Raw genomic sequence first — 26,888 nt, 5'->3', positions numbered from 1 at the left:
AGACAATGCAATGATTTTATAGTTGTTTGTCTATCTTAAAGTTTTTGACCAAAGGTGGTCATTAAACCTTTTTAAAAACAAAACAAAACAAAAAGGAAGAAATGGTATAACTATATATTTGGATGAAATTTGGAGTAATATCATTAGACCTTGTGTTGGTTAATCTCTGGTTTTCACCTTGACAACACTTAGGCTTACTATGGAAATAAGTCTCTGGTCCCACTTATTAGGGATTTGTTTTCTCTAGATTAGGTTAGTTGAGGTGGAAGGACCCACCCTAGCAGTGGGCAACCCCATTCCATGGGCTGAGTTCCTGGCCAGTATAGAAAGGAGACATCTACCTGAGCACTCAGCATTCATCCCTCTTCTTCACTGTGGACTGACAGCGACTAGCTCCTGTTGCCATGCCTTCTCTGCCAGGACAGACTGTAGCGTCAGACTATATAATAAAATAAACCTTTCCTCCCTTAAACTGATTTTTGTCAGGGATTTTGCCCCAGCAATCAGAAAGTGATACAGACATCACCTGAAATTAATAAAATGGTTTTTGTGACAAGCCAGTTGATAGTTGCTTCCAGGAAGGTGAATTTGTTCCCCTAAAACCTCTAATATTTAGCATTTGACTGAGGAAAGCAAACAGTTAGCAAAATTCTCAGCTTTTTATCCTGAAGGCAAAAATCTTAACTAAAACTTTGTTTCCATGAGGAAAATGTTTTAGATGAACCTCAAGATATTTTAGAAATATTTGTACCTGACACTGAGGTTTTACATGAGTAACATACACATGCTATTGATAGCTGGCTTTCATGACTGAGGGGAGATCCTCTTTAATATGCACAGGTATTCATGAAAATAGGAAAGTTTTGTAATATTTGGGAAAGATTATTTCTGGTTTAGTCCAAAGATACTAACTATATAGGGAAAATATTTCAGTATTTAGGCAGTGGGTTGTGGATATGTTACTTTTTAATTAAGATTTAAGAAAATAATCTACTTTAGATACTGACATCCCTTGCCTGAAACTCCAAATACACAGAGGCAAAAACTGAGTAAAGGCTTTTATTAGAGTTCAATTCCACAGACACCAAAGTAGCAATATTTTATTAACCCTGTCATATAGATTAAAACAGGGAGGTAATGATGTTGCTTGGCTTGCCAAAGTCACACAGGTATCAAGTGGCATGTTAGGGCTAAAAGCAAAGTTTTCTCCCTGGAGTTAATGAGCAAACTATTCTGCTACAACAAAAACCCACCCCTAAGTCAGGACGGTGGTGTGCGCGTCTCTGGCCTGCCCCGTCTCTTCACGTAGGACTCCCAAGTAGGAGATGCAGGGTCGAATCTCGTCTCCTTCACGCTGGTTACAAATCACTTGAAATATTTGTTAGTCAACTTTGCTTGAGTGAGATTTTTTTGATCTTCAGCTACATTTCTCAGCTTTGTGAGGAACCTTAACTTCAAAGAAAATGGCTAGCAATGTTACCAACAAGACAGTTCCTCGCTCTATGAATTCCCGTGTATTCATTGGGAATCTCAACACTCTTGTGGTCAAGAAGTCTGATGTGGAGGCCATCTTCTCAAAGTATGGCAAAATTGTTGGCTGCTCTGTTCATAAGGGCTTTGCCTTTGTCCAGTATGTTAATGAGAGAAATACCCGAGCTGCTGTAGCAGGAGAGGATGGGAGAATGATTGCTGGCCACGTTTTAGATATTAATCTGGCAGCAGAGCCAAAAGTGAACTGAGGAAAAGCAGGTGTGAAACGACCTGCAGCAGAGATGTATGGGTCAGTACCAGAACACCCTTCTCCGTCCCCTCTACTCAGCTCCTCCTTTGACTTGGATTATGACTTTCAGCGTGATTATTATGACAGGATGTACCAGCACGTGTTCCTCATCCTCCTATTGCTCGTGCTGTGGTACCTTCTAAACGCCAGCGGGTATCTGGAAACACTTCACGAAGGGGCAAAAGTGGCTTTAATTCTAAGAGTGGACAATGAGGATCATCTTCTAAGTCTGGCAAGTTAAAAGGAGATGACCTTCAAGCCATTAAGAAGGAACTTACCCAGATAAAACAAAAAGTGGATTCTCTACTGAAAAGCTTGGAAAAAAATAGAAAAGGAACAGAGCAAACAAGCAGTAGAGGTAAAGAATGAAGAGACCGAAGAGGAGCAGACTAGCACCTCTGTGAAGAAAGATGAGACTAACGTGAAGATGGCGTCGAGGCGGGTGCCGACGGCTGCTGAGGAGGGAGATCTGCTGGACGATGATGGTGATGAAGATCGGGGAGAGGACCAGCTGGAATTGACCAAAGATGATGAAAAAGGCTGAGGAAGGAGAGGAAGACAGGGACAGCACCAATGGCGAGGATGACTCTTAAGCACCCAGCAGGCTTTAGAAACCTTACTGATTGTTTCTTTACCTAGGCGTTTGTCCAAGATCAAAATTACACCAGATTCACTCCCCTAGAATCTTCAGCACATTTTCACTGTTCTTCTCCCTTTCCTTGTCCTACCCATGTTCATTAATTCATACTATACTGCCCAATGCCAAGTTCCATTTTCATTTCCTTTGACACTCGAGGTAGTTGTGTTAAGTCTTACCCTGTAATTTTTGCTTTTGATACCTCTTTATGACTTAACAATAAAAAATGTATGGCTTTTATCAAAAAAACCCACCCTTAACTGGACCTATGGGGACTACTGAGGACTTTAATTCAATGACTGTCAGGTAGTTCCTGGTATTTGGAAAAAAGAGTTCTTACAGTCACACATACAATAGAACCCTTACATTACTATATATCATAGTATACAAAATTCTGAGCCTGCAGTAATTTAATAGTAAACATAAAATTATTGAGTATCATGTTGGAACAAGGACTGTCCTGAAATAAGACAGCCTCTGTTACTAGAGTGCATTCCATATAGGAAGGGAAGAGAAGAGATCCATACTTTTTAGTGAGGCTTACTTTCAGTAAAGTTTACTTTCGAAACCACAACTGTGATGACTGTTATACAGCATCATGTAAGGAAGATGATGTAATTTTTGCTTCTGGGATGTTTCTCAGAGGCTCATGTGCTGAGGGCTTGGTTCTCAACCTGTAGCATTATTGAAAGGTGATAGATAGAACCTAGGAGGTAGGGACAAAATGAAAAGAAGTCAGATTATTAGGTGTATGATTTGAATGAGCATATTAGAACCATATCATTTCTCTCTTTCACTTTCTCTTCATGTCTCTGCCATGATATTCTGCCTCACCATGGAGCCCAAGTAACAGAACCTATTGATGCTTAACTGAAAGCACTGAAATTGAAACCATGTCTTAGATATTTTGTCATAGCAATAGAAGGCTGATTAACACATTAATGTAAAGATGGAGCCATTCTAAATATACTGCTTTCATCTAGATATTTTTGGAAATAATTTCAAGGTGAATATAAATATATATATTTATTTTATTATAAAATTGGCAAATTGATAAATTTCAAGTGGGGCTGGTAAGAGTCCAGCTTTTATTCTATGTCATGAATACCTTATTTTTTGTATTTAGTGCCTATTTCACAAAAAATGGAGATTTAGACTTTGAAGTCAGTATTTGGGTCCCATCCTGCCTCTATCAAGTGGCAGTTTGTCAGTTTGGTGTAATATATGAAACTTTCCAAGACCTGAGTTTCTTTTTTTTTTTAAATTTTTATTTTTTAAATTTTTATTAACATTTTCCATGATTATAAAATATATCCCATGGTAATTCCCTCCCTCCCCACCCCCACACTTTCCCATTTGAAATTCCATGTCTATAGTGTGTGGTAGTCAGAATATTGCCTCCCAAGGCAGTTTCAAATGCTAAATTAAATTAAACATTTTTACTGGCAAATTTTAATTGCTCACAAAATGTCAGCTATTATTAGTTCAGTTGTGGAGCATAGTACAGAAATTAACAAAAAAAAGTAATGAACAGAAGATTTCCTACCCCATTCACTTCATTTATTATAAGTGTTTTTACTTGCTCAGTTGAATCTTCTTATAAGTGTGTTGAGAAGGATGTATTACCATAGGTTCAAAACCATAGCTTGGTGAGTTAAGCTGGCAAGTGTCTGTAAGCCTAGGACTAAAGAGGCTAGGGCAGGAGGATCTTGAATTTGAGGTCAGCCTGGCTTATGCAGCAAACAGTACCTTAAAAAATTAGCAAATAGAAACATGCCTCACATGCATGGTGGAAATTGACAGAATGTGTTGTCTGGGCTGTTTCACAGAAACATTTCTGTAAAGATGCAACGCCCTCATCTCTCCTTCCTTGTCTCTGTTTCCCCTCTGTTCAATTATCCTGCCTAACTCTTCTTCCCACCACCTCACAGAAATTGCTTTGACATAGCTGCTAACAACCTGAAGGCTGGGAAGGATGCCTGCTTCCTCATTTGCTCCCAGCACCATGTACACCATGGGTATGGGCTCCTTCTGAAATACTCAGTTTTTGTTTTCCTCCAACCACACTCCTTCATCCTGTTGGCCCCTTCTTCTTGGAGTTCATTGTGGTTTGTCCCTTCTCCACCTGACCTTCAAATGTTGAGATGTCTTAGAAGATGGCTTGGATTTTATTGTTTTTCTTTAAGGAGATCTGTTCTTACAGAACCTTAATTACCAGTTTAATTTAAATATGTATCAAATTAAATCTTTGATCCAGATACTGCCCATGAGTTATAAACCCATATATCTTATATGCTCATATTTCTGCCTATCTTCTTAATTCTTCTGTGTTCAGATATACTATATCGAAAGCCCATTTATCCATGTTTCATTTCTTCCTTGTCTTAGTTGTAATTCTAGCACAAGCCCATAAGAATAAGATTTTCTGGCCATATAAAGAAAAACAGAAGATTGTGACCCGCCCTACAGAGTTAAATTTAGATTTATGTATTTGATTATAGAGTTGCAAAAATTAACAGCATTTAACCTGCTTGCAGAAGAAATGGGCTTCTATAAATCTGGCTTTCAGAATAAGCCTTTGCTAGTTCCAAGTGGCATCTTACTGACAATCTTCCTTGGTCTCACCACTTCCCAGACAAACATCAAGTCCACCAGGACCCAGGGATCAAGGACACCTCAGACAGTTGGCCCATCTATTACAGATTATATTCTGCAGCTGCCCTAACTAACTAAAGAAGTCTAGGATTATGTACAGCTGAAACCCAACTTGATAGAACCCATCTACTAAACAAATGGAATCTTAAAACAAGGGCCATAGTTACTTTAATATATGATAAGTAGATTTCAAAGCAAGGCTACTTTTTTGGTGTTTGTGTGTATGAGATGAAGTGTGCATATGTATGTATGTATGTATGTATGTCTGGTGTTTGCACACATGTGTACAACTGCACATGTCCTTTGTACCTGAGTGTGGAGGCCAAAGAACTCTTCTACATTATTTCTGTAAGAAGTTTATCACTAAACCTTGAGCTCACCATGTTTTGGTTATACTGGCTGATCAGCCCCAGTGATCCTCTTGTTTCTGGTCTCCTCAGTACTTGGGTTACAGGCTTGTGTGTCCATGCCTGGTTTAAACATGGGTTCTGGGGACTGAACCCAGGTTCTAATATTTGGTCAGCAGTCACTCTAACTGCTGATCCATCTCCCCAGTACCAGTTCCTTTTATTAGTATTCAATGGCCTTTTTTTTTTTTTAATCTCTTCTGAGTAGTCTTGGTTTGATAGCTATCAGATTTTAAAACAACTATGCCCCTTGTTTTAAGGTTCTATTTGTTTAGTAGATGGTTTCCATTTTTTGACTCTCAGTGTGTGAGTGTCTTTGCTAATGAGGTGTGTTTCTTGGACTTTGTTTTTAAATCCAATCTGAATCCTTTATAAATTGAGGATGTTTGCAACTAAGGTTCATCTTGACAGAAGTTTGTTATGTCCTGTGGTTTTGTTGGTTGTTGCTTTACTTGGATGAGAGACTGGTAGTTCTTTTCCCCGCTAATAATATTAGTGGTTTCCTTGTTTATTGTGTTGGGCATGATGGATTCTTCTGAGCTCTCCTTTGGCCATTTACTTCTCCTATAAAATGTTTTCTTCCAGTGCTCTTATGGGTGAGACTCTTCTTTTTCTTCTATGTACAGTATGCCTTTAAGAATTTTTGCAGTGCTATCTTAGTTGCTGTGCATTGCTTCAACTTGTTGGCAATATTCTTATTTCTTCATGAATTATAAAACATAACTTTGCTGGATGCAGCATTATTGGCTGGCAGTTATTTTCTTCCTCCCAGGGCTGGAAATACATTATTCCATGCTTTTAGTCTTTCAGTGTTGCTGACAAGAGAACTGATGCTACTCTGATATGTACTATGCTGTGTGATGCTACTCTGATATGTACTATGCTGTGTGGATGGTTTGGTATGTGTGGTGTATGCAAGTTCATGTGTCCTTGCAAACCCCCTGTGCGTGCCTGAAACAGGGTTGCTCACCCGTGGTGGCTGAATCTGAATGTCAATTGTCCTGCTGCTTCTATTGTTCTTCTGCCTGCTCTGTTTTCTTTTTAAAAAGATTATTTTTTTACAAGGGGAGAGTGAAAAAAAGAGAGGGAGACACAGACACACACAGAGAAAGAGAGACAGAGACAAAGATAGAGAGGGAGAATGGGTGCACTAGGGCCCCTTGCCACTACAAACAAACTCCCCATGTATGTGCCACCTTGTACATCTGGCTTCATGTGGGTACTGGGGAACTGAACCCAGGCCAGCAGACTTTGCAAGCAAGTATCTTTTATGGCTGAACCATCTCCCTACCCTCCACTTATACCTGCCTGAGTAGCTTACTGATAGTGAAGCTTTGTGGGGGGGGGTGGAGGGAAGGTAGCCCAGGCCAAGTGATTCCCTGTCTCTTCTCCCCTTTGCGAGATTGGGGTTAGGTGTGCATTTTCATGCCTAGCTGTTCATGTGGGATCTGGAGTTCAGCCAATTTCAGGCTTATGATTGTTCAGGAAGTGTACTAAACTGCTCAGCCATCTCTTTAGTCCTACTTTGATGTTTTTGCTTTTGTATGAAATTGGTGTTTTCCCTTACGACTCTCAATACTGCTTCCTTTTTTTTGACATCTTGACTATGACATGTCATGGAGGTTTTCTTGTCTGATTATGTTTATTTGGAGCTCTAAATATTTCTTGTGTTTGGATGTCCATTTCTTTTCCTATGTTTGAAAAATTTTCTGATGCAATTTTATTATACCAGAAAGCCTTCAGAATTTATCTCAGTTAATTTGATTTTCCCATTAGTTCTTAGATTTAATCTCTTGAATATGTCCTATATTTTTTTTGGAAGTTTTGGTCATGTTCAATATTTTTTTTCCTCATGTATGTTTGAATATATTTTCTTTACCACGAACACTACTCCATTCCTAAAGTTCATTCTTCTGCTTGGTCTTGTCTGTTGACCCTGCTTTCTATTGTATTTTTTTTTTTTTTTGACTGATTGATTCATTTCTAGCATGTCTGTTTCAATCTTCTTCCTTCTCAGTTTCCTTGATAAAATACCCCCCAAGTTTTTAAATTTCTCCTCCAAATTTCTAACTATGTCATTTACTTTTCTATCTATGCCCCAGATTGATTTCCCCACTTCACTAATCTGTCAAGTTGACTCATCTATGTGTTCATTGACTTTTTTATTTTTTATTTTTTGGTTGCTCTCACTCTAGACCAGACTGACCAAGAATTCACTAAGTAGCCCAGATATACAAGGTGGCATATGCATCTGTTTGCAGCAGCTGGAGGCCCTGGCATGCCCATTTTATCTCTGTGTCTGCCTCTCTCTCTGTCTCTCAAATAAATAAAAATAGCATGCATTTTTAAAATTAGGTACAAAAATGTAAAAAAATAAGACATAAATTTAAATGGAAAATATTATAATAATCTCAGTTAATATTTCTTCCTTGTTGGGAGAGTGTGGACTCTCCCTTCCCCCTCTGTTGCTCTTTGTAGCTCACTTTAAATGGGGGGGGGGGAGGGTTAAGGACTGCTAGTCTTAGCAATCTAACAAGCCCTTCCAGCTGGAGCAATTTCTTTGTAGGGATCCAATTTCTGTTGAATTCCCTAACCTGAAACCGTGCCTTCCAATGTCACTTTGATGTGATGTCTAGATGCCCTTTCCATGTGGAATCTCCCGTGCCTGAAACCGCAGAGGCTCCGGAAGGCCCACACCCGTGTGTCTGCCCTGTTCTGCAGCACACTTTCTGTGCTGGTGTTGCCGCTCTCCTGGGTGGCGGTGCGGGTGACAGGGAGGGTTTCTTTTCCAGGGTGTTCATATGAGGAAGAAATAGAAGTAAAGTAGGTTTTGAATAAGCATTCAACTGGGGAAGGCCCAAAGAGAGGGATGTAAGGGATGTCACCCCACCTGCTTTGGCAGGATTGGACTTCAGTTTATGATCCAATCTCCTCCTTCTGCAACAGCACCCCTGCTTCTTTTCAATCTCACATACCTGAAACTCCAAGTCTTGTCTCACAGGCCCTTCCTTCTTGTTTTGTTACTCTCCTCCCAGCTATGGGACCTTTACTAGTTGATCTCTTGGCTTATTCTTTTTCTAATGTGAAGGAAGAAGCCTCTACACCAACTTGCTCCACTTTCCACATGGTTTTGCATGTATTCCTCTTCGTCCTCATGCCTGCTTCCCACATGTGTGCCCCTTTACATTTCCATATGAGTGTATACCCATCCTAGCCTTTTCCTGGATCCTAATTTTCCCCAAACAAACCTCATAATTTAGCCTTTGCAAAATTCATTCCTATAATTCTTTGTTAGAATGGACAAAGATCTAAAAGTGGGGATTCACGGGCCCAGAGAAAATCTGTAAGACATGGAACAAGATCTCACTATCAGCTTCCTGTCATTCTCCTGTCTCTGTTTCCACAGCTTTTCCACTTACACTGTCTCTATCCCATACTGTTTCACTTTCTTAATATACTTTGAAGCATAAGCATTTAAAAAAATTTTTGATGAAGTCCAACTCTCTACACTTTTTTAAAAATTTAATTTATTAGTTTTCTTTTCAGCAAATACAGGCAGTTTGGTACCATTGTTTAGGCTCATCCATGATCTACCCCCTCCCAATGGACCCTCCTTGTTGATGTAAATGGGTCATGCATTGTGGAGTTAGCCCCAGTTATTGGTATGATAAATGTCTCTGCATATCATGACTCAACATGTGACTCTGACATTATTTCTGGCCCCTCTTCCCCAAAATTTCCCTGAGCCATGTTGGGTTCATTTTTGGTCTGCTTCAGTGCTGAGGTGTTGGGGGCCTCTGAGGCTCTGGCTCTCTGATTTGGTAGGAGTTGATTTTTCTCTGCGTTGGTCTCCTTTCCCTTTGTGCTGGTATCCGGTTCATCAGGAAAACAGCACCCTTGCTTGTTTCGCCAATTTTCCTTAGTTCCAGTCGGGTCCCTTTTGAGGTATGTTGGGGCAGCTCTCTCCTTGGAATCTGCATTTATCTGTAAAAGAGAAGCAGATTCTCCAACGGAGAGTAAGTTAGCACCCGGAAAATTGAGATAACACTTTTTTGATAGAGAGTTTAATAGGTGTAGGCCCTCTTGTACCCCATGATTGATGATGGTAGCTTGATATTGGAGAGTGGGCTTATGTTTGGATATGGTTCTGACTTGTTTTCCAGCTCCAGCTATGGGTCTCCTACCACTGAAGGGATCAGTTAGCCAAATCAAGAGCAGTTGGTTCCCCACCATGGCTGTGTGCCATTATTGCACTTGTGTGGGCATCACATAAGGTTATTTGTTGCTAATTAGGTTAGACCATGAGTTGCATGGACAGATATTGGTCATTTCCCCCAGTTGCCCATGTAGCACCTTCTGGCACTAGACACGCTGACTGTCTGGGGACTGACTCTCTCCTGGCTTCCAGCCATGCCATTCCTTTTTATGTGTCAGCTGCGATGGAGTCTTCAGCAATAGGGTCTTACCACTGACCTTTGGTGGGTCATCAAGTACTCTTGACAGAAGTCTGTCATTGTTTTAGGAAACCTTGTAGGTTTCTCTGATCAAAAGCTCATTGTGGATGATAGCCCCTGCTGGTAGTGGGGGTTACAGGTCAGTGCCCACTAAGAAAATGAGGAAAAACATAATTAATATACAAGAGTTAGTGAGGAGAGAGAGGGGGGAGGGGGAGAGGGAGGGAAGGAAGATGTAGAAGATTTAGGTTAGTCTTGATCCTACCCTCTCCAGTGTCTTATGGTTCAGTTGTTTCCTGTAAGGGTCTAGTGAAGGTTCAGCCATTTGGTCTGCCTTTTAGGAAGTAGAATTTTATGGTACCATTTTTTTGGGGTCCAGATTAGTGTTTCCCACCCCTTCGATGCCCTCCCCTCCCTCCCCATCCATCCTAGTGTCTAGTCCATGAGGTGCTTGCTGGGTATGTAAGGTATCTTGGGTAGATTTAGGTTAGGTGTTATAGATGAGTGAGACTATGTGTCGATTTTTTTTTTCTTCTGTGATTGGGTAAGTTCACTGAGAATGATCTGTTCCAGGTTCAACCATTTTTCCTCAAATTTCTTTGTGTCATTTTTTTCTTACTGCTATATAGAATTTCATTGTCTACACTTTCTTTTATTGCTTATGCTTTTGTTGTTATTTAGTCAGAATCTTCTAACTCCAAGATCACAAAGATTCTCCTTTATGTTTTCTTATAAGAAGTTGTAATTTAGGCTTTTGGCTATTTAGAGTAAATATAAGGTTCTTATTTTTGACATATCTTTCTTTTTCTTTTTATCTTTCTTCTTTTTCTTTTTTTGGTGTGTTTGTGGTGTATGCACATATGTGTGCAGATATTCCTGCCTCATGCATATGTGTACAGAGGCCAGAACATGACATCATATGACTTCCTCCATTGCTCTGCCACATTATTTCCTTGAGACAAAGTCTCTCACTGAACCTAGAACTGCCATTCTTGGTGAGTGGCTGACCGGTAAGCCCTAGTGATTCTCCTATCTGTGCCTCCTACATGACTGGGGCTATCAGCATGCGTGGCAAGGCTTAGCATTTTACATGGATACTAGAGATTGAAATCAGACCCTCATATTTATCTGCTCAGCCATTTCTCTAGGCCCTATTTGTAGGTTTTGAGAGATGGAATAGTCAAATTTGTTTAAGACAAATCGAACGAAAGGTGGAAATATTAAAAACTGGCTATTGATGTGAAGAATGGTAAAGTTTATCCAATATGTTTAGTCAATTTTGTGATTTTAAGACCTATAATGTGATTTACATAATACTTCCTAGACAACATTGTGATCAAACAATATTCAGAATTCCATCCCATTTTCTCCTCACAAGTGAACTCTTCTTTCATGTTACTTATGAATATTCATATTTGATTCCTTTCTTACTATGCAAGCCAGTTCAGTGTTGCTTATAAAACTTAGCCTTTGTTTCCCATTTTAAAAATAAAATCTTCTTACTCCAAAATCTCTCTCTCTTTCTCTCTCTGCTGGCACAGATGTTCCTACCGCTAAACTGACTCATCATCATCCCCCTTTCAAGTTAGAAACTTACTTGAAATTTCTAAGTCATTTTTGCAGACACATTTCAGAGATAATCTGTATGATTAAAAAAAAAACCATGGAAAGACAAACACCATTGAGCCAGTCTACTGTGCTTTTGTATAAAAATGTTAGATTTAGCTACAGAGTAAGTGGAATGCATAATGATCCTATCAGGATGCTGAGCACAGGCACTGCATTTGCTCTGTGCACACAGAAAGATCCGTTTCACTCTAGAAATCCAGGTTTTGCATTTTTCCAGTAAAATAAGTGAGTGGGTGTGGAGGAAGACTGCCATTCTGATGTTTATTTCAGAATACTAATGCCTACAGGCAGTGGCAATGCTGTGTTGACCAGTCTCCCTTACATTATGCGGAAGGGAAGCTTTCTTTAGATGATGCCTTTTATGGCAGCAGACAACAGGTACCTTTGATTACCCAAGATGTAATTGTATTGGTTTGTACAGCCCTGAATACAAGCAAGTACAAGCAGAGAGGCCACTGAGCCTTGGTGGTAGGGGTGGAAGCATGCTGAGAAGTCTTCATGGACAATGTGGGCTGGGCCTGGATTGCAGAGAATGAGAGCAAGTTTACAAAGCAAAAATGGAAAAAAAGGAGAGGGATATACCAAGTGACAGGGAGGATGGGAAAAAATGGCATTTATGTGACCCAGGCATTAGTCAGAGGCATTCCTATGACCCCTTCAGTACACTTTATGATTGTGATTGGTGTCATCACCCTTTGAGGAATTTTGTGGCTTATTCTTGGTTTTACACCTTCTAAGCAGTAACATAGTGCTTGAATGAAAAGTTCTCAGTTTTTTTCCAGTAACACAATGTAAAGATACTGCCCTATAGGCTTGGAGACTGGAGTTATTACCAGTTCTCTATACACCAGATCTGACTGCATCCTACTTTATCCTTTGTGACCTCCCAGTCAACATTGACTACAATTATTAACAGTTCTCTGTACACCAGCTCTGACTGCTTCTTACCTCCTTTGTGACATACCAGGCAGCACCACTATAAATATTACCAGCTCTGTTTTACACCACATCTGGCTGTATCCTTTGTGACCTACTAGGTAACATTTACTGGAGTCATACACCAGCTCTGACTGCATTCTCCAATACCCTCTCTACCTACTAAGTGGCATAAAAATCACCATTTCAGGTAATACAAGCTCAGGAACTCAAATACCACATGTTCTCTCTCATTTGTGGATCCTAGCTTCAGATATTTAGATTTGTATATGGGTTGGAATAGTAGTCAGTGGCAGAAGGAAGGAATCTAGAAAGGGCTATGAAAGAGAGAGGGGAGGGGAGGGCCTGTGGTGAGGTGAAGTGAGGTATAATAGATATACAAGTAGAGGGGCGGAATGCTGGAGAGGAAAATGCTCTAAGTAGGATAAAGAGAGGGGATGGAGGAAAGGAGGGGATGGGAAGAAGGTTAATCAAAATTTAAGAGGTTATGAATAATACTTCTTGGTTAGTCAACACACACATGAGAGTTTAGTATCCCGTGGAGGTGGATAATACTGTGCACAGAATCCATAGATTATTATTAGAAATGTTTTAGTTCCAAGGATGGGATACCTTCTAGCAAGGTGCTGGTCAGGGAGGCCCCCCGTGTTCCCAAAACATTACAGGCCATTGCCAGGGGTCTTGGTTGCCCACCAAGACTAGATGGTAAGGTCCTTTTGTTGAAGACTCCACATGCTTGGGCTGAAGGTTACTGAGAAATTAAGCTGGAGCTGAGCTGGAAGCCTCCTCCCTGTTGACTAGATGTTATGATACTGTAAAGTGCTGTACAGCCTGTTGAGGGAGTAAAGTCATCAATGGTCTTAACTAGTAGTGGACCCTGCAAACTTTATGGCTAGCCAGCCATGCCAAATGTACCAACTGGTACAATTATAACATGCCTGTAATGGGGAAAACCAACCTCTCTCTGATTGGACTTGAGGCTGGCTTCACAGGAGAGAATTCCAGAAACCCTAATCAAAATCTATGGCTGGGGAGGTCTTATACCCTTTTGGGGAAACTACTATTGTCTGACTAAATGGATATATTATGTCCACCAAACTTCCCTCTACATATGTACATTTATTCCCATATATTAATGGTGCTCTCACTTCTGGTTAGAGAAGATTTTTTTTTTCAGAAGGGGGAATACTGGGGTGCCTTGAAACTCACCAAAGTGCTGAGAAGTGACAGTGGTATGTTCAGCACTAAGTGAGACATCTCTATCACACCTACCAAGGCTCAGGGTCCATGGCAGAAGAGGTAGTGAAAAGAATGTAATAGCCAAAGAAACGGGAAGAGTGCTTACAATACTGTCATCCAGTCACAAAGTGACCTTGATATTCATGACCTCACAGTGGCTGATGCTACCTACACATGACCTACGTAATAAGAGGGAGAAATGAAGAACTCAGGATAGAAGAGATACTACTTGAAAAGGAGAAGGGGTTAAGTGTAGGGGATATTTGGGAAGGGGGAGTAATAAGGTTGTGGGAGGGGATTGTGATTTATATATTTATGGAATTATCCAACAAAAGTTTTCTTTTGAGCTAGGGTCTTACTCTAGCTCAGGCAGACCTGGAATTCACTATGTAGTGTCAGGGTAGCCTTGAACTCATGGTGATCCTTCTACCTCTGCCTCCTGAGTCTGGGATTGAAGGAATGTGCCAGCACACGCTGCTCAATAAAATGTTTTTTTGAAAAATTGCTTTTGCAGATCAGTGGATCCAAACTTGATGATCAAGGGCATAATCTCAGAAGTTTTTTAAAAAAAACCTTCACAGAGCTGCCTGTATAGAGATGAGAGGCTTTGACCATTTCTGATTGCCCACCAGCACCTCACATCCTATATCACATAGAGCATTAATATAAATCACATATCTGTCAAATGAATGACAATTAGGCAATTAGGACATAACTGCTTCAGTTTTACTCCATTGTTTTGATGGCTATAAATTCCTCAGTACCTTGCTTTGTGCCTACTGTATTGCACTTTGGCCATTGTTCTGTGGAAACACATTTCTGTACAACAGAAGTGGGGATTTCCCAGCCACGCAGCCATTGTGAACCCAAAGAGCATGCAACTTGAACCTGACAGGGAAAACACACACACACAAAAAGCCACCTATCTCTTGGCACTAGGGACAGGATGCACACTCCAGCCTTCCTCTACTGGAAAAACATGCCCTTCCTTCTTCCTGATCCAAGCTACTTTGGAAAGCCAAATCTTAACTGTTTTTCTTTCCCTAGTGTTAAACAACAGTGTTTCTAAAACTCTTTACAACTGCGTCCTATGGAAAGTGATGGATAGAGTCTTGTTGATCTTCAAAAGTTGATGAGTGGGGTGGATGGAAGATGAGGGCAGGCAGGCGAATAGAATTATTTTGTCTTGGTCAGTTCCATTTGTAAGCTAATTCAACATCACTTTGGAGGTGTATTTTGGTGTACTATATTCATTAGAATGATTTATAAAATATCTCTTGATTTGATTCCAAATTAAAGTGCATGACAATAAGGCATCATCTGGATCTTAGACAGGCTGTTGGAGATTTGCGACAATATGATTAGAAATAGTGCTGTCCTCAAAGCTGAAGAGAGTTTCAGCCATAGACATAATTATCAGTGCAATGAAGACAGAAAAATCTAGTTGAGATTAACCTCCTTGAAGAATCTTTGGAACTTGAGACAGTATTCCACCTTAGTGCATTTTCCCCTTCTGTATTTATGACTCTGTTATTATAAAATGTCACTTTGCTTGTACAATATTTTTCCTGGATGTCAAATTGTACGTGGTTTATCTTTCAAGTCCAGAACATTTGTGGCTGAACACTCCTGTATCTGCCAAAGGAACTTTCCAAGCTACAATGTTTGTTAGTTTCATAAATATACACATGGTTTGAAAGGTAATTTGAAAACAAATAGTCACTTAAAAAAAAAAAACCACACACAAAGCCATAATATCCACATTAAGTCTAAACCAAGTCTGACTGGAACATCATTTATCATATAATGCAAAATTTAAAAATCATTATTTCACTTGATTTGGGTAGATGACAAAACAGGTAAATCATCATGCTACCTGGTGTACAGCCACTCTCTAAAGAACAAGCTGAAGCGAAAAGAAGAAAGTTCTCTCACAGCTTTGACAAGTGCAAGATGGCTATTTTAATACACACTTCTGACTGGCTCTGGGTTCCCACCCAAGATTGCAACTTCACTGACCTTTATCTTATCACCCATCTTGAAAGCTGTCACTTACATTCACAGCTGTTTCTGTAGATGTGTGACTCCAGCCAGCCTGGTGGAAGCTCCAGTCGTCTTCCTCCAGCTTCTTTCTAAATAGAAACTCTTTATTAAATTAATTGTCCCTGTGAAGGTTGATGGGCAGCAACTGGCCAGACATCAGGAGCATCTTTTCTCCCAGTTTGCAAAAGAAGAACCAAAGCAAATACCAAGAGAGAGGAGAAGCAGTTTTTGTAGAATGATCCAGAGGCTAACTAATAACCTAAACTTTGTGCATTCAAAAGATTTGTATGGCCTACAAAACATAGCATAGTCATCATAGTCTAGCAGCTTTTTATAAATCATAAAATAAGTCTTCTTTATTGCTGGCATTTACAGTGCATCCTTAGTATGCATGAGAACAGCATTAATTACATTTGAAAAAAACAAAAATCATTATATAAATTAAATTTGAAATTGGGCTGGGCGATGGTTTAGTTGTTAAAGACACTTGATTGCAAAGCCTGACAACTTGAGTTTGATTTCCCAGTACCCACATAAAGCCAGATGCACAAAATCACACATGCATCTGAAGTTTGTTATGGCTAGAGGTCTTGACATGTCCATGTTCTCTCTCTGTCGCTGTCTCTGTCTCTCTCTCATAAATAAATAAATAAGCAGCAGGGCGTGGTGGCATATACCTTTAGTCCCAGCACTCAGGAGGCAGAAGTAGGAGGATAGCCGTGAGTTCAAGACCACCCTGAGAATCCATAGTGAATTCCAGGTCAGCTTAAGCTAGAGTGACACCCCACCTTGAAAACCAGAAATAACTAAATAAATAAACATTAAAAAAAATTTCAAGTGTTTGGGCAAAAGTGAAGATAATTTGTCATTGCTTCCCAAGATATACATACTTCTGACAAAAACATAATAAATTAACAGATTTCATTTATTCTTCAGGAAAGGGCCTTCAACAGGCTTTGTCTTGGTTGATCTCATGGTTGGAATTCCTCCTACTTTGACACAGTCTGGGCAAGTTGCTTACACCACTGTCAGCCTTCAGTAAAGACAACAGATGGAGACCAGTGACCAATAGCGAGTGTCACACTGAACTGTGTATAGGTAATGAGCTGTCCCTATCATAGGTTTCCTTCCAGTCTGGTAGCACCAAGTTGGTTCTTTATATTTGAGTTACAGTTTTGAGTTGGCATGTGACTGTATGGATGAAGGCTCATAAAAAGGACTGAATGGAGAAGGATAGCCCAAATCACAGGTTTATCTAGTTTTGGTTGGTTTACATTAAAATCTGAGTACTTTTGATGCAACATTGCTATGAATTATCTATGAAAAGCACTGAGATGCAAGCATTTTGTTTTAGGAAGCATGCCATTTGATCATTACCAGTAGCCAGAGTCAAACTTTTGGTTTACAGAGTTTATACGGACAGATATTGGAAGAAAAGAAGTGAATTATGTGGTTTTTTTTTTCAGAAGACCACAACTATGAGGGAATGAGGTAAATGTATATTGAGTTCAGATGTTACAGTCAGCAGACATCACTACCTGTCAGCCCCTTTCAGATCAATTTGCAAAGGTGGTTTTTGAACTAGGTCCAATTGTCTTGATAAATAGTAGAATTGGTGAAAATCTCTTGGCAAGGAACTTACAGTAATTGAATAGATCCAGGCTGGCTGCCATCTGGCAATACAGTCCCAGATGGCTGCTTGGCAGGGCCACTGGCTACTCACCCCATTGCTGGAGTCCCTTCTCTCAGGACTGGGGGCTGTACTCCTTTTGGAGGGATGTCAGTCCCTCTTTCCAAGAACAATCACCTTCTGCCTTCAGCTTGCTGAAAAGCTGCTGAGCTGGCTTGTGCGTGTTCCTGTGCCTGGTGTAGACATTCTGTCTCAACAGAGCAGGTTTGCACATGGTTCACCTTATTTTATCCTGGGCCACTTACCCATGTTATAGCCATCTTCTGAAGCACAAGGTAAGTCTTTTGGCCCTTTTGTAGAGTGGTGACAAAAAAGCTTAAGCTTATTTTGCTATTTCTAGTGGAGGCAACAGCAGAAGACAAATGGGTACTTCTGCGACAATCTACTAAATAGCTGGTGAGTTTCTCATGTTCCCTGTGCCTTTATTTTTATTCAGAAAACTCTGTCAGCAGATCTTCTCACTCTGAACTTGTGATAGGAGTTTCATCCCTTTTCATAGTACAGGTTTCCCTTAGCAGTGACTAGCTTTTCCTTTTTTCTTTTTTTCTTCCTCTTTTTTTTTTTGAATAGCATTTCTAGTCAGTTTGCACTAGAGTGAATTGCAGAAGCATTCTGATTGAGTCTCATTACTGAAGCATAGCAGCTGTAGCTTCTTTCTATTCCTCAAGAGAAACAAGCAAAGAATGAATTTCATGTAGGGGCCTTCAGAGCAAATCTTTAAGACATTTCCTTGTACCTCAAATTTCAGGTACCTTTCAGATCAGCGTCCTACTTCCAAGTTAGGTTATAGTGCCAGAGGCATTTTAAGGAGAACATATTTCTTGGGGTAACTTGTCTTTCAGGACAAGATTCTTCTACTTCCATCTCCATAGGGCTCTGCTCTGGTCTGGCATTGTTCAACATTTCCCTCCATGGCATGCTCCCTTCCTAGAACCCAGGACACCAGTGGTCTGTCCTAGTTAGAACCTGTCAACAAGTATCCACAGCCATGGCCAGATAAGGGGCACAGCCTCTTTCTTCTTACCTGCTGCAGGGCACACCTTGTCACCAGACGAGTGCCTCTTGTTCAGGAGACTTAATACCACTGATGACACTCAGAATTCTTCATTTCTTTCTCCGGTGATTGTCATTTTATGTGGGAATTTTTCAGAGGCAACCTAGTCCTCTTGGAGGCAGATTCTTGGAGGAAGGCAAGTTATCAGACTTCTGACAAAAGGTTATAGACATAGCCTATTGCTCCTTGTATGTCAACAAATAGCGCATGTTTCACATGAGTGCTTCATCAAATTTTTCCAAGAAGAAACTTGGTTGTTTCTAAGTTATCAAATTAAAACAATCAGAAGTTCATTTTCCTTGACAAGATGACATTTGAGAGCATTTAAAAATGTTTGATTTGGGCTGGAGAGATGGCTTAGCAGTTAAGCACTTGCCTGTGAAGCCTAAGGACCCTGGTTCAAGGCTTGATTCCCCAGGACCCACATTAGCCAGATGCACAAGGGGGCGCACGCATCTGGAATTCGTCTGCAGTGGCTGGAAGCCCTGGCGTGCCCATTCTCTCTCTGCCTCTTTCTCTGTCTGTCACTCTCAAATAAATAAATAAACCAAAAAAATCATAAAAATGTTTTATTTTCAAATAATTATATGCTTACGAGAAATTGCAAAAATAGTACAAAGGTCCCATGTTACCATCACTTAGCTTTTACTAATGACAGCATATATAATACAAAACATTAATGAAATCAGGAAACTGGCCACATAATTCTGGCAAGGGAAGACAAACATGAAAAGGCCAGTTGCACTGCTTAGGACTTAGGATACCAATCTGCAAGTTGCTTTAGAAATGGTTATAAATGACCATGAGGCATGGTTCCTCTATGATTCATAAAAGCAAGAGTCCCAGTAAGAGCCATTCTAGGCCACAGTGAACTCCATTTATACACAGTCAAAATTCTGTGCAAAAGATGATGATGATGGCTTACTCAGGAAGAGGGGCTTTCAAATATGAGGACTGTCAACAAATCTTAATTGACCAAAATAGACATTCTTGCCTAACAGATATTGTTAACATATTTCTGTAGGACCTAGGGCCCTGAGTATGTTGAATCCTATGTTGACTGAATAAGACTTAGACAGAATGGAGAAATGTGACTTATTAATAGCTGATATTCAGTCTTTAACTCAGATGAGTCAAATTTATGTCCCAATCTGACCAGAATGCTGACTGAGCAAACCATGAAACTGCTTTAAGACTCAATTTTCTTTTTCTAATATGAGCACAGCAATGGCAGCTTGTTAACAAATATCAATTGATTAGGAACACTTGGGCATGTAGTTAGTGTTCAATACATGTTGGCTATCATTATGAATAATGATCCTTGATCAGAGTATTCTGGAAATAGTTGTTATCCATTCACCTTTTGGATATATTTTATTTTTGAGAAGGCCTCATGTAGCTCAGATTTGTGGCCTCTAACTTACTATGTAGCCAAGAATGTCTTGAATTTCTGATTCTCCTGCCTTTACTTCTCAAGTGCTGAAGTAACAGGTGAGGACTATCATGCCTGGTAGATGAAGTGCTAGGGATACACTCAGGGCTTCTTGCATGATAGGCCAGCACTGAGCTAACAGAGGCACAGCCACAGTTCCTTGGATGTATTTTTAATACTGATCCAAATATTTAAAGAAAGCATTTTCTAGCTTTGTAGTATGAAAAACAGTTGAAAGGGAGACTTCATTATATCTATAAAATCACTATGACTTCCATTGTAGTAATTATTTTTAAATATCATGTGCCTCCCTGTGTGTCTGGCTTATGTGGGTCCTGGGGAATTGAACCTAGTCCTTTGGCTTTGCAAACAAGGGTTTTAACCACTAAGCCATCTCTACAGTCCCCACCTGCGATGTTCTAAAGCCTAGTTAATATAACCTGGGTTCATGTAACTAAAGTTAGCATAACAGCCTATGTTATTATCTGGACATTAATTTACTCGAAGAGAAAAGAAGAGCCATTGATATATATATAAATTGGATTTGGAAAATTCATATTTGTTGTAAAATGAATCTATCTGCTACCATGGCTGCTGTGTCTTGTTCATAATTACAGTTTTCCTTTTCCTAGCTCTTAAAGACTGGTTTTCTAAGGAATAGCAACAACCCTTTGCAACATCAGTCCAACTTCAGAAATAAATAAATTTTTGAAAATTTTATATAAATGATTTCAAGCTTAGGTTTTAGAGTGGATGAAATAGCTTTGTACTACTGTTTCCTTAAAATGTAGCTATATTTGTTTTTAAACTGAACATTATACTCCCAATTATTATGGTGCAAATTAGTATATTGACAAAAAGTGGTTGTCTCAAAGCTTTTATGTAAAGAGCTAGCAGCAGCAGCAAGGCAGAATTAAAGGAGCCCTAAGTGTGGCATTTGTAGTTTTTGTTGCCATACAATCAGATGGTGCTGAGCTCTGTAAACATACTGCTGTGCTGTGATCTAGCACAAAAAGGCAAATATCTTGGTTGAAAATGTTTTATTTAGAAGTTTAGATGTTAAATATAATGTCTCATGAATGACTCTTTCTGCTTCTTATTCAGACTCAATCCAAGTGGTTTCAGTGCCAGAAGGAAGGCCTCTTGCTTTGGTGACAACCACTCTGAACTCTGGGACCCAAATGGAATCTTTTGGATCCAGGAGTCATTGTCAAGATGTATCTAAGTGTGCTGAATGAATTTTTCCTGGGGAGATGTTAACACATGTCTACTTGCCCCAGAGAGGATATATATCACAGACCAAATCCAATTTAGTGAGTCAATGAGTTTATTGGGATTACCTACAGAGCATGGGTGGAGGGTTATCTAAAGGAGTATGGGTGACTCAAAGCAATTGTATCACCACAAATCGATCACATCATGGATAGAAACCTCACAGAAGCTGCATCCTGGAGTTCCTCCTTCACTTAACCTTTTCAATACTATATCCTTTAACATCTTCTAAGATCACCAGCATTCTGGGGGGTGGGGAGACAATAAGAAATAATAGTTGGAATCACAGGTGAGAGTCTCATGACTCCTTTCTTCTATCTACTAGGGAATATTAATGGCTGCATTACTACTGCCATAGACCTGTCTGTCACTGTATTCTTCTGCTCCAAAGTTACCATGACTTCAGGACCAAACAATCTCTACTTCAAGATGACATCATATTATGCCCAGAAGAACAACTCCACACAACAATGTGTGATAGTTAAACTTTATTGCCTTGACTAGATTTAGAATCACCTAGGAGAAGAGTGTCTATGAGGGCATTTCCAAAAAGGATTAACAGCATGGAAAGACCTATCTTAAATGTGGACAACACCATTCCATGTACTAGATGGAATAAAAAAGGGACACAGAGGAAGCCCACAGAGCTCCAGCATGTCCCTTTCTCTCTTCCCAGGCTATCCTAATGTGAACTACCCTGGTTACATGATGAGCATGGTGAATCTGTGAGCCAAAGTAAATCCTTCTTCCTTTAAGTTGTTGCTGTTCTAAAATATGTACAGTGACTTGAGCCATTGTGCTTCCTTTGTTTTCAGTCTTTGTTGGAAGCTGAAAGGAGAGAAAAAAAATGTGATTTTGGGGAGTTCCACACATACCATAAAACGCTTGTTTTAACTTTCACTGTAATAGTTTTAGACACATAGAGGATGTCCACAGAGGACAGCCTGACATTCTGGGTAAAGAAGATTGGCTGGTGGACACAGGAAAAGAGGTAGCTTCAGAAGTTATTATTGATCTGATCTCTGCATAAGGAGTGGCTGCCTGAAAACCATGGAAATCAATCTCAAAGAGAAATTTCAATATATTTTGACTATAGGAATAAAGAAATCTCATATGTTCAAAGTTATATAAATAAATGTCAAATAGTAACAATAATTAGCCACTGTTAGGTGTCAAGGAGTAATGTTTTTTACATATTTTATTTATTTATTTATTTAGTAGAGACAGAGAAAGGCAGATAGAGAGAATGAGCATGCCTCTAGCCATTGCAAATGAACTCCAGACATATGTGCCACCTTGTGCATCTGGCTTACATGGGTACTAGGGGATTGAAGCTGGATCCTTAGACTTTGTAGGCAAATGCTTTAATTGCTAAGCCATCTCTATATCCCAGGAAGAATGTTTTTAATGTTTAACAAATTTATCTAATAGAAGAGATTTTATAACAAATGATGAAAAGAGAAGATTTACACAGTATTGGTTAATAACTGTGTCAGGAAAATATAGAAAGTGGCTATTAAAATAATGAGCTTAAAAATAATTATGGGAAAGCCAAGCACTTACTCCCAGCATGTGAGAGGCTGAGGTAGGAAGATTACCATAAGTTCAAGGCCAGCCTGGGACTACAGAGTGAGTTCCAAGTCAGCCTGGGCTATAGTGATCCCCTGACTCAAAAACAAAACAAAACAAAACAAAACAAAGCTAAGCTAAACTAAGCTAAGCTAAGCTAAGCTAAGCTAAGCTAAACTAAACTAACTAAACTAAACTAAACTAAACTAAACTAAACTAAACTAAACTAAACTAAACTAAACTAAACTAACCAAGTTAGCAAAACATTAAATATTGCATATACATAGTAATTTCAGGTGTGGCAAATTTCCTCTGGGCCCTAGAGATAATTTCTGAGTCCACAACCTGGGTGTATGGTCTGGGGAGAAAATTGTCTCTGCCTCAAGTTTTCATCTGTAAAAGTGATATAAAAATAATACCTACTTTGTACTGCTATGGATAAAGTTAAATGAGGAAAACACATGAAGCATTGGAAATGGTGTCTGGCATGCAGTAAATCACCATAGGAAAATTAATAGTTGTGGGCTGCTTCTGACAGTCTCATAGACTCCTGAAAGAACCTTCATTGATAGGCTATAGTAAGGAGAGAGGCAGCATAGTCACTCCTAATCAAAAACCTGTTGTGTTAGAACCTCTTCCAAAAAAGTTAGCAACATCATGTGTACAAACATGATGGTCAGTGACTATAAAACTACAGTACAACCAATGATTTATTAAAACTCTGTTTTAAGAAGACTTTAATGACATAGTAGATGCTGAAGTGACATTACTAAAAAAGCAGAACATGAAGTTTTATGTGTAGAATTTCAATTGCATAAACACAGATAGGAATTTAAGACATAAATATAGGAAGACACAATGGAATGATAAACATCTTAGGGCTGTTATTTATGAACAGTAAGATTTTGTATTTTTTAAAATATAATTTTCTGTATCCCTTTTCAGTACTGAGTGCTTTACTTTTTCTACAATTAAGATGAAATAACTTCAGAAAGATTTGAGAAGGATCCTCATAATTCTTGTTTCCTCCTCATAATTCTTTTTTCTCCTAATAAATTTTAAATATGTTTTCAAAGACATTTAGAAGAATAAGGAGTCAGCTACAGAGAACATGGATAGAAACACATTTGAATCTTTTTAATATTTTATTTTTTTTGAGAAAGAGAGCATATAGACATGCCAGAGCCTGCTGCCACTGCAAAGTAACTCCAGATACATGGACTACTTTGTATATCTGGCTTTATATAGGTACTAGGGAATCAAGCCTAGGCTGTCAGCTCCTTTAATATCAGAGTCATTTCTCTAGCCCCACATTTAAAATTTGACCTAATTTATCCTTATACTGGCTAAACTTAATCCCCACCCAGAAGCAAATTTGTATATGAACTTTGCCTGTCAGTCAGTGAGAGAGCAATGCTAACTGTAGATTTACTTGATTCCAGGCATGAGGCATGGAGGTTTCAGGCTGGTGAGTCCTTAGTAACTCCAGTAACAGCAGTCTCAAAATGAACAGGGCTCCAAGAACTTACTTGTTTGTAAGTCCCCTAGAGCCATCTGTTAAATTAAAAATATAAATGCCATTTGTTTTAATTCATTAGAAATAATGCTTTTTTAAGCTCACAAAGAAAAACAAGCCATTTCTGTGTGTGAGAGATGTGGGATGTGGACGTGGCTGGGGAGTGTGCTGAGCAGGGTCTTGGCCAGGGGCTGGGGGTTGCTGGCCCAGTGTGGCCAGCTGTGCTGCAGGTCACAGAGAAGCCTGTTGTTGCTCTTGGAAACTGCAGCTTTTGTTCACCAAGGCCTCCACTCCGCCCCAGAGAAAGGAGACAAAGAGTCCCAGTCCCAGGAACTGTTTCTTTGTCAAGCATCATTTCTCTTCTGCTAGCATCTCTACCATTTAGTGACCTTGAACAAGATAACTAAGAAATAAAAATAACTTAAGAGCACCTTTGAAAACAGCAAAATCTTTTCAGGCAGCAATGGAAGAAAGAGCCCTTTCCTCATTCACTCTGCCATATGGAAGATACTCACTTACACTTGTGAATCATAGATACTAGGCCTCCCTTATTCAAGGTTGCCCTTTCCAAGGTTTTAGTAACCCATGGTTAAGTATGGCCTGAAAATACTGAATGGAAAATTCCAGAAAGAACTCATGAGTTTTAAATAACTTTGCAGTAATATAGTTTTTCTATATTAGTTGAAGTTGTTACTCTCTTAATGTATCTAATTTATAAATTAAATTTTATCATGAATATATATGTATAGGAAAAATAAATAATGTACAGCTGGGCATAGTGGTGCATGCCTTTAATCCCAGCACTCAGGAGGCAGAGGTAGGAAGACTGCAGTGAGCTCAAGGTCACCCTTAGACTACATAGTGAATTCCAGGTCAGCTTGAGCTAGAGTGGGACTCTACTTCAGAAAACCAAAAAAATATAATTAATAATAATAATAATAATAACAATAATAATTTAGGTGAGGCTTGATGCTAGCCATAGTCTTAATCTTTCTTTTGAGGTCTTGGAACTCAGTTCTGCAAAGAAGAGGGGCTACTATGCCCACACACCCATCACAGATGTGCTGCTTGCATGGGAAAACTCTCAAGCACATTCAGACATTTTTTTTAACAAGGGTAAAACCTGATGCTCCTTTTAGTGGATGAAAAAAAAATATTTAAGACTTATACAACTTGAGGGGCTCACAAAGCTTTTCTGTAAAACTGATGATTATAGCTATAAGTAAAAACTAAGAAAGATTTGGCCATTTTTATACCTTTTACTTGCTTCTCTAGTCTTACTTTTCTAGCTAGAACTTTCAGTGCTATATTGAATATATATATATATATATATATATATATATATATATATATATATATACATACATAGAGAGAGAGAGAGAGAGAGAGAGAGAGAGAAAGTAGACACCTTTGTCTCATTCCTAATTTTTTAAAATTATTTATTTATTTATTTGAGAGTGACAGAGAGAAAGAGAGAGGAAGAGAGAGAGAGAGAGGGAGAGAGGGAGGGAGAGAGAGAGAGAGAGAAAGAGAGAGAGAGAGGGAGAGAGAGAGAGAGAGAGAATGGGCACGTCAGGGCCTCCAGCCACTGCAAATGAACTCCAGATGCGTGGTCCCTCTTGTGCACCTGGCTAACGTGGGTCAAGGGAATCAAACCAGGGTCCTTAGGCTTCACAGGCAAGTGCTTAACCGCTAAGCCATTTCTCCAGCCCTCATTCCTAATTTTAATGGAAGTGCTTTGAGTTTTCCCCATTTAATATAATTCTGGATTTGAGTTTATTGCTGAAAATGAATTTTTTGTTTTCCTCAGTAAATCACCTCAGAAATTTGTATTCTGGATACTTTCTCCTGTCTGTGTTATTTTTTCCACACACTCCTACTTTACTCATACTCAGATTTTTAAAATGTCATGATATTTAACACTGTATGTAGGGGCCCATTTACTGATCTAGGTTTAATATGCTTTTATGGCAGACTATTTGGGCTTTAATGGACTTTCCATTACGGTAGATGTTGCTGCTTGAGAGTCTGACACTTGGAGCAAGCTTCAAAATTACTATGCCATGGTCATCATGTTACTAATGTGGATCCTCTCTGCATTTGGCACTTTATCTACTCTGGAGGTTATATATACTTTCTAGCTAGATGGAGAAAAAAGAGGTACCCTGGGAAGAGGCTAATGATATTGTAATGTCTTAAAAAGCTCTGCTCAAGGCTTAAGGGGACATAAGTATGAGAATCTGATTCAGAAGGTTAAAGTTGGGAGAGATACAGAACCTCTGCTTCTGTTTTATAATGGAGGACTCTGTTGTCTTCAGAGAAAAGCAGCTATTAGTCACTCACCTGCTATTTGCATCAACTGGTGACTTTAGAGTTAGAGGAATTTCCCCCAGATTTTGGCATGCATTCAAGCATCTTAAAAAAATTTGCACTATGAGTGGCATTAAAAAATTTATGTGTATTTTAGTGGAAAAATCGCAGAGGCAACATCAGGTTCTGCTAGCCAGATGGGATTTTTAACAAATTGCCTTGAAAATTTGTAACACATAATCCCGTAGCTGTTTATCTCTTTTGA

At 39.3% G+C, this 26,888-nt stretch overlaps 1 pseudogene; it reads left to right on the top strand.

The window, feature by feature from the left end:
* Nucleotides 1-1,448: 1,448 nt before the first annotated feature.
* Nucleotides 1,449-2,373, top strand: LOC101596472 (annotated as a pseudogene).
* Nucleotides 2,374-26,888: the final 24,515 nt, after the last annotated feature.

This window comes from Jaculus jaculus, chromosome 16 (genome assembly GCF_020740685.1).
Source record: "Jaculus jaculus isolate mJacJac1 chromosome 16, mJacJac1.mat.Y.cur, whole genome shotgun sequence".
In the NCBI taxonomy this organism is placed as follows: Eukaryota; Metazoa; Chordata; class Mammalia; order Rodentia; family Dipodidae; genus Jaculus; species Jaculus jaculus.
The sequence above is the reverse complement of the archived record's forward strand: the minus strand, read 5'-3'. Positions and strand labels throughout refer to the sequence as shown.